Raw genomic sequence first — 13862 nt, forward strand, 5'->3', positions numbered from 1 at the left:
TTATATGCATAGATTGTGAGATGGATGTGTGGGGAATGATTTTAAGGTTGAAGTTTTAAGTGTTGATTCATGCTCCACACTCCCCCCCCCCTCAGAGTATACTTTTTCCATTGTATTTTTAACAATTGATATTAGATCTTAGTTCTCTGGAAAGTAAAGCTTTGCATCTTTAAGGAAAGATCTTGAAGATGGAAGTCTACAAGTTGGGAAAGACTATTGAGAATCAAACAATTGAAATACAATTTTCCCTACATCAGTTGAATGAAGCAAGATATGAGTTAAAGCAATCATTGAAGAGAAGGAAAGAGATATCTATTGAAGAGAATGACACACATTACCAAGAGATTGACACTACTAAATTGTTTTCAAATGGAAATACAAGTGAATTTGATGCAGCAGTTACAAATCTAATGGAGAAGAATGGATCCCTAATTGAAGAGGTCAAAAATCTCAAGATAGAACAAGAAGTCCAATTAGTATTTCTATGTGAGGTTACCAAGTAGAAAAAGAAATTTGAAGATGAAAAAGTCATGATTGAAGATGACAAAAGGATACTGACCAATAGATTGGAAGAGAAAACATCAAAGGTGAATAGGATTGCTCACATGAAATTGAAAACTTTGAATTAAATGATGATTGCAAATCATGAATTGAATAGAAAATATAGTGAGATCACAACACTGAAGTTGTAGAATGAACAATTGAGAAATGATCTGAAAAGAGAAAAAGAGTTTTCTAAAAGTTTAAGCAAACCTAGTGAAGCCATCAAGTATTTTGAGCAATTGATGAGATCTCCTAGATCCAATAGTGATACTTATGGATTGGCTTATACTAGTACTAAAGAAGAAGAATCATCTAAAAGTGGTGAAAAAATGAATTCCAATGGTAAGAACTCAAAACCTACCTATCATATAATTGTGATAAGATTGGTCATACTATTGATGTTTTTAGGAGCAAGACTAAAAATCAAAATCCCAAGAAGAAGTTCATGGGTCATTGCCAAAAATACAAGAAGCAAGGACATCATACACATGAATGTAGAACCAAGACCATAAGCACACAAAGATTTGAAGGATATTGCTATAACTATCAACAGTATGGACATAGAACATATGAATGTAGATCAAGCCCAAATGGTCATGAAACAAGCAAACAAAGGTAAAGCACAATGAAAACTATTATAATTGGGATTACAATACTAGGTATAGTTGCCACTATTTTCAAGAGTATGGACATTTTACTGAAAATTGCATAAGAACACATTTCAAAAGTGACTACAAAAGATGGTTGAGCCAAACTACATGTTTTAGTTGTTTGAAGACTAGTCACATAAGCAGAAATTTTCCAACAAGGTCAAAGTCACCTAGCAGTGAATTCAACAAAGGAAAAGGAAAGGTAGATATTGAGAATGTCATATATGAGATGAACAAGACACGGAAGAGAAAGGAAGATTGCATCACATCAAGTTCAGATGGGATCACTTCACCCAATGGGTTAGGTGATCACACCACGTCCAATTAAGAAATCAAGAGGTATGTGTGGGATTGATATTTAAAAGATATACTATACATTAGTTCCAAGGATTTAGTTCTAAAAAGATTATATTTGAATGAAGAAAGATGCAAATTTTTGTTTAGAATCTGGAAGAAATCTTTAAGTTTTGTTAGTTTTCATGTTACTGTCAAGAATGAAATGTTTCATCATAGTTGTTGAGTTAAATATAGTTAATTCCAAACTATTGTAAGTGATAGTGTTGACTGAGCTCATAGTAGTTGCTAAGCATAAAGGAAACTTCATGGAAGCTAAGTAAGCACCTATAGCCATAGAGAAGAAGAAGAGCAAAGAAAAATCTCTAGCAGTCAGCAAACCAAAGAAGGTTGTAAAACCTAAGCTTGTAGTTCCAGCTACCAGAACTAGCACAAGAGATATTGCTAAGAAAGATTAAGAAGTGGTAAAGACAAAATAAATAAAAGCCAAGAAAGCTATACAAGTTGATGAGTCTATGAAGAGAAAAAGGAGAAAGTATGTTGCTCCAATCAAATCAAAGGAGGAGAGGAAAAAATATGATGGTAATAACCAATTCAAAGTGGTAAGTCACAATCATTCTTCTGATTTGGATAATCTATGTGAAAATATAAAGAATAATGTAGATTTGAGTAGATTTTCACGTATTAAATTTGATAAGCTTGAAAAGTTAGATATGGATAAGGTAGAAGATTTAGTATATGCCATGATGAAAACATTTAGGATGAATTCAATTTAGATTTCCAACTCTCTACCAAAGGACTTATATGATAGAGTTGAGAAAAAATGGAAATATAGTCTCACAACAAAGAGAAACACAAGATAAACTACATTTGCAAGAGTAATGCCATATTTAGATAAATATGAGATAACAAAGGCCATTAAGAAGTACACAAGTAAATTTTCTCCAAAGTATTGAGCCTTTGATATTTTGTAGAATAAAATTGAAAATATTGTTAGAAATAAGAGGAGTAACTGAGAGGGGAGTGATGAATCAGTTACTACAAAAATGAATCCCAGATCCCTTAGATGTCAGTACAAAATAATTTTGTGAAAGCTTAATTTTGTTGATGCTCAGTAAACAAAGAAATGTTGTAACTTGGTAAATACTGAAAATGCTTGGCAAACACTTATCACGTAAATCTTAAGATGTTGTCTATGATTACTTATTACTTTATCTTAGTTGCAAACACATAAAATAATATAACATGAACACATTTGACACCAAGATTTAACATGGAAACAAAATTTGGGAAAAACCATCAATTATAACTAGTCACTGATTTTCACTCTTTTGAAGTGAGCCCTATTAGGAGCCAACCCTATTAAAGGTTACAAAACACATTGTTAGGTGTGATCTTATTAAAGGATTTCATCACCTTGTTAGGAGTGGCCTTGTTACAGGTCTTTATACTATTCAATAGAACTAGCACCTTGTTAGAGGATTTACAAATAGTTGTTAAGCCATCTCTGTTAAGAGATTTAGATCACTTCTACAATGGTTAGAGAGTAATGACCTGATTTGGATGCAACTAAATTTCTAATTATAGATCTCAATTATGGCTTGTACCTGATCCTTCCTAATAAAATATATCTTTTTATCTTCTCAAGGATATTTTTCTTATCCTTTTGATTTGCTTCCTCTTAGCATCATCAAATCTTCAATTATCTTCCATGCCTTTCCTCTTACTTCCCATCCTCAACTTGACCTTTTATTTAAATCTTTCATATTGTCAAGTAAGCTCAAATACAAATTAGAATAATTAATATTCATCTTCTCATTTGACTAGAACCAATAGATAAATCAATTAAACTCAATATGCCAAAACAAGAAAATCCTTCATTAGTCAACCCTGCTTAGTAGACATTAACTCAAAAATGTTTTTCCTATGTTAACCAAGTGAACTCAATCAACACTACATATTTACACAATTCCTTTGGTAACCCAGTGAGCTTGGTTAACATTGGTTCCATCTAACATTTCCTTCTTAAATGAGCTTGGTTAACACTCATCTTCTACAGACTTTTCCTTTGGCACCCGAGTGAACTTGGTAGACACTGCCTTTTGAATAGAATAAAATCTGGAATGCTCAGTAGCCACAGAAAACTATCTTCAATGCCTGAGTGATCTTGCCATATACTAACTAATAATGATATGAAATTTGTGTAACATGAAAGACAATACAAAATTAACCAATTATTCCAGTAGATGTTTTTTAGCAAAGTACCCAATTATGGAAGGTAATTTATGGACTAAAAATACCAAAGGAAATTAAGTAGACACCTATTGGGGTAGGTGATGAAAAATTTGAACAAGAAATAACTAAGGTTACTACAATTAACATTGAGACAGTTGCACATGTGGAAGGTATTGAGACAAATGTAGATACCTAGGCAGCAACTGAAGATAGGCAGCAAATAAAACAAAGATACTAGATACACAAATGTTGAGTGCCAATCCACAACATGTGACACATGTAGACATTGAAATTATATAGATCAAGGATTTTTTTGATAATGTGCCTTAGAAAAGAAATCCCCTAATAGAGGAGGACATTCAGATAATATTGTTAGACACCACCACCAAGGCACAACTATGTAGTCATCCTATATTGGTGAGTATAGATGAACTCAAGAAGGTAGACAAGATATCTGTAGAGGTGGAAACACAAGAAATTTATCAAAAACCCCTCAATTTACTATGATAAAACCTACATTACCCCTTTTAGTGTATCAACACAAAGAGCCATCCATGACCAACAATAGCAAATTGGTGCACACTTTGTCTGTAATAGAATTTTCTATAGTTGCACAAGTTGAAACACAAGTTGAAGGTGTAATTAAAGTTGAAAGGAAAGAAGAGAAGAGGACTGAAGAGTAATACTTGACCATAAAGCTTGAGGAACAATTAACAATACAAGCACTGGTCACTTTGCCAAGAACTACTACTCTTCCAAGTCAAGCACCTCACTAGTCGAGTGTAGAAGCTACACCATTACAGTTATCATAGCCTAGCTCTAGTAAATCCATGGTAGATGGGGTTATATCATTTGGTGATGTAAAATTGTATGAAGTGATTTTTTTACCAAAGTTTGACCTTGCAACAATCACTATTAAACAAATGGACATACTATAGGATGCACTTGCAAGGAAAGAGACTTAAGAACTACTCATAAAGGAGCTTAGGTAGAAGCAAGCAATTCAAGACATCAAGGATATCTTTCTTGGTGCATTTAGCCTACCAGCACCTAAAGAAGACAAGCCTATAATGGAGTAGTTGGTAAATATTGTAGAACAACTCAATGATGTAGACCTAGATTCAAATGTAAAATTACTTGAATGGTCTGAAAGAAAATTTCAAACTAAGGTAAATGAAAATATATCAAGTGCTTTTGCACTTAGTTAGGTTGAGCTAGCAACCAAGACTGACAGTATAAAGAAAGTCTTAGAGAATATTTTCTCACTTTACACCAAGTTGTGCAAAACAACTCTATTCACACAAGAAGTGGAATGCCATATTGACAATTTGGAGGGAGATATGAAGAAAATAGGTACAACTCTGCCTCATTCTCCAGCTCAGATTTAGAAGAATTTTAGGAATTTGATGAAGTCCCAATGTTGGTTGGCAGCTCTGCATGCTCAAGATGCAAACATTCGAGCTACACTAATCAACATATAATCCATGTTGATCCCATACATGGAAATAATTCATAAAGAGCTATCCTTTGTAGAGACATTAATGAAGAAGGATCCCCATCTTTCTACCCTTGAAGGATTAGTTCATCTTGATACTAAGTTAGCCATCCAAATCAAATCATTGGAGGTAGCTTGTGATAACTAGGATGCGGCTCTAAAAATAATGCTTGAGGTCCATAAACCATTCTTAGATAAATACACTATTCATGTACAACCCATGACATAAGTGTCAAGAAGGGGGAAACTAAATAATTTTTGGGGAAAATAAATGAAGGGAGAGAATGCATGATAAGTGGAGATCAAACAAAGACATGGTCAGCAAGTCAGAATATGTAGAATCTACTCAAAAGGAGTATTTAGTTCTAGTTATAGAATGGATCAATCAAGTTAGGGGGAGTTATTAAATTTTGAGGTATGATTGATGATTCATGAGTTTTGGAAAATTTTGATGTTTTGAAATTTTGTATGTAAATGGATATTGTCTAAGTTATGCTTAAAAGGCTAAGGTTATTCATATATGCCCAAGTATTTTTCCACTCATGTTAAAAGGAGAGATTTTTAATCTTAGATTAGTTTTGACATATGAGTGACAATATACTTAACTCATTTACTTAGTTCATGCCGAACAAGTAATACATGTCAAGCATAAGTTGTCAGATAGTATATGTCGAGTGAGAGATATATTGTATGTACCAAGTAACTAGTAAGTGTCGAGTTACTCAAGTATCAAGTAGATAGTAAATGCCAACTTATCCAGATGCCAAGTCATTCAAAGTCTGAGTTACAACATTGAAGTTGCAGTTGATGTCAAGCATCAAGGACTTCAAGTCCTAAGTAATACAATTTTGACATAGTTGTTTGTAATAGCACAAAATTCTATGTAAACTATTTTTGAGCCAACTTAAGGATTGTTTTACAATTTTAGATGATAAGGATGAATCTTTATTGTGAATATCTATGTATTACATGCAACCAATAAAAAAAAAGGAAGGATTAAGTGGCAATATGGGTGAATCAAAATCGTTGATTCATACCTAACCCTAAGTCACCTAGGTCTTCTAAAGGAAGAAAAACCCTAAACTTTTTATGAATGTACAAAGAGAAAAGAGAGAAGTTTACATGCTCAAATAGAGCATTCATGGTGGCTAAGGAGTTATGATTTGAGATATATTGCATAATCAGTTAGAGGAGAATAGAGGAAATGAATTAGAAGACAACAAAGATACATCTGATCAGTAAGGATCAAGTACACATCAAGAAAGAGATGATTTTTCATCTAGCAATAGAGTGCTAACTGGAGGATCATTTTTGAGACATTCTAACAAGTGAATCAGTTAAATCTCTTAATAGATTAGTCTTAATAGATTGTTGTAAATCCTTTAATAGGGTGCTTACTTCATTGTAAGTTAAAGTCCTTTTACCAAGCACACTTCTAATAGGGTGTTGGAATCCTTTAACAAGGTAAGATCTAACAATCTTGTAATCCTTTAACACCTGGCATACTTTTCATAGGGTAGATCATGTTTCATGATCAAACATGGTAACCTTCATTGGATACACTTTATTATTGTAGTAGTGGAAATTTGTGGGTGTCATCGCCACCCCAGTTTTACCTTCTCCTTGGAGGATTTCTGGGTAAGTAAATATATTGTGTCATACATGTGTTGAATGTTTATTTAATTTCATACTATGGATGTATATGCTTAATTTGGCATTTCAGTTTATATGCATAGATTGTGAGATGAATGTGTGGTGAATAATTCTGAGGTTGAATTTTTAAGTTTTGATTCACTCCCCCCACCCCCTGCTCCCCCACCATCAAAGTTTACTTTTCCCATTGTATTTTCAATTTTATGTTTAGTGGATCATACCACTAGTGCCTGGTAACATAAAATTTTAAAACTACAAGAAATTTTTGTACCACATTGAATGCTCTTCTCTCAAATGTTAACCCTCCGCATCTGATAGACAAGGAAGGAAAACTGGTTTTCTTTTTTTGACCATAAAACAATAAATTTTTTCTTTCCATCCACCATACATATTCTAATGAAAATACCCTCTCTATCACATGTATTGGAAATTTGTTGGGTTCTCTAACTGAACCTTAAAATTTTAATATAGTGTACTCTTTCATAAAGTACCAATCGGCTAATTAAATTTGACTTCCCAATTGAATTAATTATTCACAAGACACATGCAATCTAGGCATTGAAGTGCCTATAAAATTATGATAAAGTGGTGTAAAAAAGAAGTCTACATAGTGGTTTTAGTTCCCTTTGGGATCACCCACCCTAATTAAAACTGCCCATTCAAATATTGATTTATCAAGCTTAAGTTGAAGTGTAATGCCTTGCCAAGGAACCCAAAAGAAATTAACCTAAAGTTTCACTAAGTTTGCCAAACATTTTTTTAAAGATAATAACTTATAAACAATAGATATAAAATAGCAAAAGAAATAACATACATCAACACAACACCATCATAAATAGATTACATCTCCTAAGGGCCCCATGATGTTGAATCACATTTAAGTTTAATTAATACTAAAATAAATATAAAATAATTCCACATTTAAATGACAACTACAAGTATGAATCCATATAAATAATATAAAATTGCAGGATGCCACTTGGCAATAATTAGAATGCACAATCATCCATTGTACAAGTCATAGGGTATGAAAGGATAAAAGAATATTCATCATTAAATAGATTACATAATCTATTAAGATCCATGAAATAAAATACAATGCAACATAGTACAACCATCCATCATAGTACATAAGGAACATGATGAAAGAGAGTACAGAACAAGGAACTCTAGCCACAACATCAAACTATCAGATCTCAATGGTATAAGAAAATGCACTACCACCCAAACTCATGAAACTCAAAAAGGTCCACTCCCACTACATTGAGGAGATAAACTCAAGTCCCATATGGATATCAACAACATAAGTCAAAACCAACATCTAAGTCAAGGAAACACCTGAAAGAAAACTATCTTAAACGGTACCAAGACACAAGTATCAACTAATCCTAGAGGCAACAAAGACATGTAAGAAATCTACTATGTAAGTGGGAAAATATCATTGCATGAGCCAACTCTAAGGTTATCCTAGTAGTCTTTTAATACTCTAACCCCCTAGTGTCTCTATGTGGCATCAATATCCTTTCATACAGACAAGGCATACTAATTAATGAAGCAAGGTTGCAACCAAGCATCCTCTCTACTCCCATCCTAGCTTGTACTAGCACTCAAGGCATGGGTGAGGAAAAATAATGACTCTTGTTAATTCATTTTAGACCTAGTTAATGAAATTTTATCACTTATTTTAAAATAACCTATAATGGGTTACTCGTCAGCCTCTTTCGGGCCTCAGCCTCCATTGCAAGCCACTTCCCAAAATGAAATACAAATAACCTACCCTAAGCTCATCAAAAGAAAAAGATCTCAAAATACTATAGACCACACATCAGTTCTTAAACAAGCAATTGGGAAGTACTGAAATATTACTGATCATATTCACAAATTCCACCAATACAATCATCCTAAGAGGATTGGTCCAAAATCAAATACACATTAACCAAATCCATGTCATTACATGAAATCACCAAAAAAAAATTGAATATAATTACCTCAGTCCTATACAAGCAACTAGGAAGCAATCCAAAGATAACTGATCAAAGACTCAAAGGTTATATCAAAAAAGTCACACCATTAACCTTAGTTCTACACAAGAGAAATTGATAGCAATAACAAAACATCTGATCAACTCAACATAGAGCACACATGACACATCACCATGGTTGGGTATAAAATATCATGTACAAAATATCAGCATGACATCATAAAATAAACCCCCAAGCCTCTGGTAAACATCTTGACTGGTCAAAGAACTACGTCAACCCTAAAACCCAACATCAGTAAATCACACATCATAAAGAGTACATACAAAAGTCATTTTCATAATTCATTAGGTTTAGGAAAACACAAGTTATATTTTCACGAAAGGTTTTCAAGTTTCCATTTTTTGTTTTCCTTTCCAAGAATTACAGTTTGACATTGTTTTTTGATCTACATCAAGGTTTTAGTTCCCATTTGTCTAATTGCCAAGTTCACTAAGGTTCTAAGTTCACTAGAATCTCAAATGATTCAATAATTCATATAGAGTTATTTAAACATAAAACAATAAATTTAAAACCACACACATCTCATCAAATTCTTTTAAACATTTATTTTCATAGCTCATTGGGTTCTTCAACATAAGAGTTTAGTGAACAAACAAAGTTATAGTTCTTATTTCTAGGTTCTCATTTCCATTTTCTCAAAGTATTATAATTACTAAGGTTTTTTGAATTATAAAATTTCCCTAGTAATATAAATCATTTTCATATAAAGTTACCATCAAGAAAAACCCAAATTTGCTAAAGAAAACCCATTCTTCCCAATTCACAATTCACAATTTTACCTTATTAAAATATTATTGATAAAGAAATTAATAATATGTTTAATGAAGAAAACTAGTATTAAACCATTCATGAAATTAAATGTTATCATCATCATTTGATAATAACTATAAATTACTCATTAAAATATTTATTGTCTTATTAATAAAATAATATATTTATATTATATTATTAATAATAGTAAACCTTAATTATATGGCTAGGGTTTGTTAATTCTACATACATTATATGTCTAGAGTTTTGGATATGTAGTATTGTCTATTATATTGTAAGAATGTTGTAGTATTCTCCTATATCTATAATGTGGGTTACTTTTTGGGACTCTGGCTCGATGGGTGATAGTTTTACCCATATATGTACTTACATACTCTGTTAATATTAAATACCTTGCAATTTATATGCTTATACATATGGCTAATGTGTTTGTTACTTCCTTGGTACTATTTTTATGAGTTTAGGTTTAATTATGAAATGATGGCTGGGTATTAATTGAATTTTGAATGGATGATCTTGGAATGCAATTGTTCTTGCCTGCATTGTAGAGTATGTTAGCTTCTTTTTAAACTAGGACTTATAAATAGTTTATAAGTTTTTTTACAAGTATTTTTATGTATCGCTTTGGCCCGGTAATTCACAACAATCTGTAGCTATTTAGATGGTAGTTTTCTTGGGTCCTGGTAAGATTTGAAATTTCTTTTGATAAAGGATTTGTGGATACAGTCACTAACACATTTGTCATCAATTTGCGATGGCTATATGTCACACTTATGATAGAAATGTGTCGCCACTGCAATAGTACTAGACGTCATTTTTTTTAGTCACAAATTACGACGTCTATCCTATACCGTCGCAATTACGATGCCTATCCATCACTAAGCAACCATTTTATTGTGACATCAACCCCATCGCAATTGCCAGGGTACCTATCACAATTACGACCTCAACCCCAAGAATTGCAATGGGTTTGTTGTAGCTACAATGGCAATTGCAGTCACAATTCTTGTGGCGTCTGTCGCAATTGTGATGGACACTCGAGCAATTGTGATGACAATTTCCATCATAGCTACAACAACCCCATCACAATTCTTGGGGTTGACATCACAATTGCGATAGGTACACAGTAAAACAAAAAAAAATCCTCGATTATATTCAATTGTCAATACCTGCCCATACTGACCACCCCTGTCAATCAGTTGTCAATACAGTTATTTTTCCATAAAGGCAAGGATTGCTAGGCTAGATTGAATTGAGAAAGAAGGCACTTAAAACACATTACAAGAAGAGTTGGAGTGCAATATTGATAACATAAGACAAAAAGTGGAGTTGCTGTAGCATGAGCTATTATAATTAGATCCTTCTTCTTCCTCACACACTTTTCACTCATCTCATCACATTTTTATCACTGGGGATAGAATCCTCCATCATCATCCTTTGTATTACCACATGTTCATTCCTTTTCATTTTTTAGAAGTCTTTAGATCTCAATAAATACTTTGCATCATAGATTAAATGTTATCTCATCTTTAAAAGGTCTTAGAACTCATCTTGCACTTTGCAATTCCTATCCCATCATCTTGCATACCACCCTTAGGTGCATCATCATTTCATGCCACCCACCACACATCAAAAAATAAATAAAATGAAGAAGAAAGACATGGATCTAAATCCTAGTATTGGTGTGGAAAGCACAAAACTTAGTCCATAGACCGTCCTAGTGATATCTGAGCTACCTCCCTAATAGATGAATGAATTGAGATCTATTGCATCTATCTTAGAGGTTTTCATGAACCAACTAAGAAACAAAATCCTTATCAATGTCATTATTTCCACTTGGCCCATGGGGATTACCACAACCAAAAGGGAAGGCGACAACCCTCCCAAGTAGAAATCCTTTCATGCTAATATTCCAAGCACAACAACAACCTCCAACACTTCCATGAACAAATCATTTTTCGCCCATTACCAATTATTTTTCCATGCCTCTCTTGGAAAGTAACCAATACATGCTACCATAGCAACAACCAAAAATGGGGGAAGTCCCTTAAATGAATTACTTTGTGCCATTTAACACCCAAGTACCATCTTATGTAGGAGCACATTCATTCTATGTTGGGTAGAATGTGGCTTCCTAAACCATTTCACTGACATATCAACCCCCACAACCATAATAAATGTAATCACAACATCAACATATACAAGCACAATCAAAAGGTCACCCACTTATAAAATAATCAAACAACTATCCTCCATAGAAACATCCACAATACTAGAAGCAATTCACTCTACAAGTGCAACATTATGTCCACCCACCACTTTAATAACTTCCAACCCCTATCTAGGTAACAAGGAAATCAATATTTCACCCACTGCAATACTCACATCCATACTTACCTATTGCATCAAATACATACCATGCATTGAGGGCACCAATATTGGGGGCACCAACTACAACACTTGTAAACCTAGAGTGGCAAGAGATGAAGAGAATCCTCAAAGCACTAAAGGATAGAATAGATTCTAAAGCCTTCAAGTTTGAAGGTTTATACCCATATCCATTCAACAAGGCTATAACAATGACATGCTTTCCCAAATACTTTTAAATCCAAAAAATTGACAATTTCAAGGGGAAGGGGGATCTAGTCACACATGAAAGAATTTAACATGCATTTCTAGGAGGTGGTCTACAATGACATTTTTCTTATATGCCTCTTCCCAAAAAGCCTTGGGGGCCTTACCCTTAAGTGATTCTATTAGATACCCTATGGGATTGTAAATACATTCACATAACTTTTAAAAGTCTATGTTGCACAATATGCTCACCATGTTGAAACATAACTAACAATAATGGATTTAGCCTACACAAAATAGAAAAGAGGTGAAAGAACCATTGACTTCTTACATAGATGTAAAACCCTCACAACATGAATATTTCACACCTTACTAGAATGACACTTCATCAAGATGTTCATCAGCAACACACACCCTAAGCTCATACATCATATGTACATTAGCTACTTGTAAATGTAAAAAGACATCAAAGAGAAAGGTATGGGCCTAGATCAAGGACTTATTGACAATGGAGTCATAAATATATATAAGGAAAACACATAAGAGTGGGGTCACTCAAATGATAAAACATGATATTGGAAAAATAAGAGTAATTGATGGATCCATAGATAAGTGACATGTCAATGTGGTTATCATAATGTCTAACACATCAAACCCACCTTATCAACAAACATTCTAGCAGAAAAAACCTATAAAAAATAAATGATGATTTATCAACAACCATATGAAGAACCTCAAAAAAACCAATATCAAAAGAGGCGCATATATCATTCCACCAAGAACCAACAAATCAAATGAATTCCATAATATTTGTACTTGGGTAAAGGCCATGTATCCATAATAAGCCAAATAGAGTCTATACTCCCTTAGAGGAACCACTTGATGTCATTTTTTACAAATTCATCAAAGACAACCTCATTATCTATCCATAGACCCAAACATTAGACATTAGTCAACCTAAGGCCACATGGTACAAAGAAAATGTCTTTTGTGGTTTTCACTGTGTTAAAGGACATCACACCATCAAGTGTATAAAAGTTAGGAAATATGTGAAAAACCTCATAGATTGCAAATAAATAATGGTGGGGGATTAGAAATTTGGTCAACAAATTATAATAAATTAAATCAAATATAAGATTCCTAAATGGGTCAATACTTGCCCATACTGAGCCAACAGTAGCAGATCAAAAACACAGATCCCATGTTAGTTTTCCTTGTTCAATTTCTTCAATTTCTGATGTTTTACATTTCTAGAGAGATTTTAAATGTATGTTAATTAGATATTCAGTCATAACATTTTTGAAAGAGAAATGCCATTCTAAATACTAGATTTTTCATATTTGGGTTTACATGTATCTAACCAGACTCCTACTAAATATCGTTGATAAGGTCAACCTCTTTATAGACTCTTTTGATTTTTCATTTCTTCCTAATCAACTAGCAATTTGGGTACTTCTTATCTTCAATCCATCTTCATACCAGATTTATCTTTAACCTCCTTTAGAAATATAGAACTATGCATCATGAGTGATCAAACCTTTAATTAGATTTTGGTACTCCCGTGTAACCTCTCTAATCACTTACAAATGGGCTATTCTAGATGTT

This window comes from Cupressus sempervirens, chromosome 10 (genome assembly GCF_028749045.1).
Source record: "Cupressus sempervirens isolate cs-2001-9-10 chromosome 10, ASM2874904v1, whole genome shotgun sequence".
Lineage (NCBI taxonomy): Eukaryota > Viridiplantae > Streptophyta > Pinopsida > Cupressales > Cupressaceae > Cupressus > Cupressus sempervirens.